This window comes from Mus caroli, chromosome 6 (assembly GCF_900094665.2).
Source record: "Mus caroli chromosome 6, CAROLI_EIJ_v1.1, whole genome shotgun sequence".
NCBI lineage: Eukaryota > Metazoa > Chordata > Mammalia > Rodentia > Muridae > Mus > Mus caroli.
This window is the reverse complement of record NC_034575.1, coordinates 42,466,258-42,470,014: the sequence shown is the minus strand read 5'-3', so window position 1 is coordinate 42,470,014 and position 3,757 is coordinate 42,466,258.

Sequence of the window (3,757 nt, the reverse complement as noted above, 5' to 3'; positions counted from 1 at the left end):
TCACTCTGTAGACCAGGCTGGCCTCGAACTCAGAAATCCACCTGCCTCTGCCTCCCGAGTGCTGGGATTAAAGGCGTGTGCCACCACGCCCGGCGATTTTTGTTTTTTTTTAACAGGATGGAACTAGGTAGCCCTGACTGGTCTGGAACTTGCTATGAAGAAGACTAGGCTAGCTTCAAACTTACAGAACCCTGCCTCTTCCTCCCAAGTTCTCAAGAGCACCATGCAACACCACCTTCCCAGCAAGAAATACTTTCTTAATTATAGACAATCCCAAACCAGTTGCCCTATGTGGGGGCACAGCAATGTCAGTGTTCAGGAGGCTGAGGCCAGCATGTACTCTACAGCTGACTGGAGGCCAGCCAGGGCTATAGCAAAAGTCTGCCTCAATAAACAAACAAACAAATCTAAAACTTTTAAACGATACTATCTTTTAGTATGCATTCACTCCAGTAATGCCTCTCATATCTAGCCCACGTACTCGGTAGAGTCTCCAGGCCCCTGCCAAACCCTCGAAATGGATGCCTGCTATGTGAGAGAAAGGTACATAGAGGTCTCATGAGGAATCCAAAGACAGGCAGGCTGAAAGCAAGACCTAAGGAAGATGGTGCGGTGTGCCTCCCTGTACCAAGGACCCCCACTCCGCCTTTCCAACTGAGCATAAACTGCTGGAATCCAGAATAAGCCAGGCTCTGGGACTCTGGTTTCAGATGCCTGGCTTAGCTGTCTGGCCACTCTCTATGGCACGATTAGAAGCTCTGACCCTGGGAAAGATCTCCCTACCCCATCATCTAACCCCTTCCAGAGGGAGCAAGCCCTCCAGATGCCCAGAGAACCCCCAGAATGGCCCATCTCTTCTGCCCCAAGGACTTTTATAGAAATCTCTCAAATCCCGAACATGTGTGTGGCAGTGGGACAACGAGCCAAGGCTCCAGAAAGCCATCCCATTTTCTAATCCCCGAACAGTATTTTTAGGGTTCTATATTTATATTTTCAATAAATGTAAATAGATAATTGTTTATACCTTTAAACCAATTTTAATGGTGTAAATTCCAAATCTTCTTCCTTCCAGTATCTTCTCCCTGGCTTTCATAGGCCTGGCACACTACCTAAGCTCCTGCAGGCCCCGCCACGTCGGGCCGTGCTGGCCGTTGTGCTGCCCCCTGGCGGCCAGCACCGAGAGGGCCTCGGAGGCCAGCGCCCACCTGGCTGTTGGTGGCCGCTCTAGGAATGTGAGGGGGGGGGGGCCTCTCGGTGGTGGTGGTGGTGGTGGTGGTGGTGGTGGTGGCGGCGCGGCGGTTTCCGCGCGCCTAGTCCCCGCGCCACGCCCAGGGGTGGCTGGCTCCTGAAAGGCCAGCCCCAACCTCCTCGCCAGCCAGCAGCTTGCCCTTCTCACTGCAGCTTGCCCTTCTCACTGCAGCGATGCCTCAACGCCAAACTTTTTTTTTTTTTTTTTTTTTTTTGCTCTGCACCCTCGGGGCAGCACGGCCTTGTTCCCTGGGGCTTGTGCTGCAGATTCTTTCTCCAAATCCCCAAGCAAACACAATTGTGCATACACCAAGGCGAGGCCTCAGGAATTTGCAGGTGACAATAGATAACGAGACTTATTCCCAACCGAGGGCTCAAACCAGTTGCAGAGAAGAAAGCCAAAAGCGAAGAGAAAGTTCACGGTCCTTTAAGGTTTATGGTTTGTTTCTTTTTTTTAATGTGTATGTGCCTTTGAGCATGTGTATGCACATGAATGCAGCTCCCAAGGCCAGAGGCACCCGATCCCCTGTTGGCTGTGAGCTGCCAGATGTGGGTGCTGGGACCTGAGCTTCAGTTCTCTGCAGGAGCAGCAAGCTCTCGTGGTTTTTGTTTGTTTTTAACATTTATTTTATTTTATGTGTATGAGTGTGTTGCCTGCATGTTTACATGTGTACCACAACAGTCAGAACAAGATGTTGGGTCCCTTGGAACTGGAGGTATGGATACACCTTATGAGAGAGAGAGTGTGGGAACTGAATCCAGGTCTTCTTAATGGGTCAGCCATCCTCCAGACTGTCTTTTGAGAGGAAGGTCTTACTATATGGACCTGGCTGGTGACCTCACATTTTCATCATCCTCCTGCCTCAGTCTTCCAACTGCTGCATCACCACACCCACCGGTTCTCTCACAATTTTGGAGAAAGTCCAAGTTCAATGTGGGACAGGTAGGTCCTTTCTGGATGTGTTAGTCTGAGTGCTGCCTCTGTGCCCAACTGAGCTTCCACTGTGCCCCATTCTTATCTTTGAGGACAGGGTGCCTGTAGGCCAGAAGTCTTTCCTTAGGTGAGCCATCAGGAACTACTATTTAAAAGACGGTTGACATAATGACCACTAGTCAGTCCCCCTGTGATTTCATCATAAATCCTGTTTGCATGCTAAAGAACCATCCTTTGCCATAACAACAGTTTCCATAGCTCTATCTGCAAAGAACCACTAATAGGGATGAGGTGGGAAAGAGAAAGAGTCATCAAAATTCCTGGCAAATCTCCCATTCTCAAAAAGCACACTACCGTTCTCCTCTGAGCCCACCTGCACCCATTTCCTTTACTCTCTAACTTCCTAGACACCAAGAATTTATTATGGGATTTATCTCCCACATCTCCTATTCTTGGATAATAAACGACTCACTACTCAGGCTTCATATTGGTTCCACAATTCCTAGAGGGAAAAGGGACCCAGTTTAGGGACAGAAACCTGCAGCCTTGGCAATGAATCTGCTCTCTGCCTGTCTCTTATGCTTCTGATGATGGCTCAGCAGTGCTTGGCTGTAGACCCACCAGCTTCAGCAGCAGACTCTTCGGTTTCCACGGGAGGCCCCTACAGGCTTTATAGCTGGCATGGAAAATTATCCCCGTGAGGGAAAATCAAGCTCGGTTTACCTGACTTAGGTAACCTGTGCTGGGCCAGGACTTCTCAGAGTCCGATATCCACTCACTTAATGTTGCCATATCTAAGCATAGCACAATTTTGGGGAAAGTTTTCAGATATCAACTCAGCCCAGAGAGTACAACAATGCTTAAGACGTGTTTTTATGACCCTCTCTATAAAGTACCTGTGGCTTCATGCTTAAGATGGGTTTTGGTTGCCTTAGAAGCAATACCCGAGATAAGGGTCTAGGGAGAATGACTGAGATAAACACAGCCCCCGTGAGAGTCAGGATTTGGCCCTAAGAAAGCATAGAGGTCACTTTTAAAGTACAAATAACATCTCTCACAAGGGTGGGCTTTATGGTCTAGAAATAATGTTCAAGGTTTTAGTGAAAAGCGGTCTGGGATAAGTAAAACTGATAGATATGCACACACAGAGCCCAGCTCATCAGACAGCAAAGGATCAACAGGCTGTAAACTGTACTGATTCTCAGCATTCCAGGAGGAAGACAGGCTAGACATCTCTTTCCTATGAAGGTGGCTGGGAGCTTAACTTTCCCGGCTTTTTCTGTGCTTGTCTGTGTGGACCAGCACTCTCTGCCCTCTGCACCACCTGTAGGATCCTGAAGAGTAAGAGAGAGCTGAGATCATTGACCTAAGTCAGAGCTGGTCCCAGAGGTGAGCTTAGTTATCTAAGCTCTTGGGAGATGGAGGCACCAGAATCAGGGATTCAAAGTCATCCTCGATGAAGGCAAGCTTGTGTTTCATGAGACCCTGTCTCAAAACAAAAGAATCTCAGAAAAAGAAAGGAAGGAAGGAAGAAAGGAAGGAAGGAAGGAAGAGAGAGAGAGAGAGAGAGAGAGA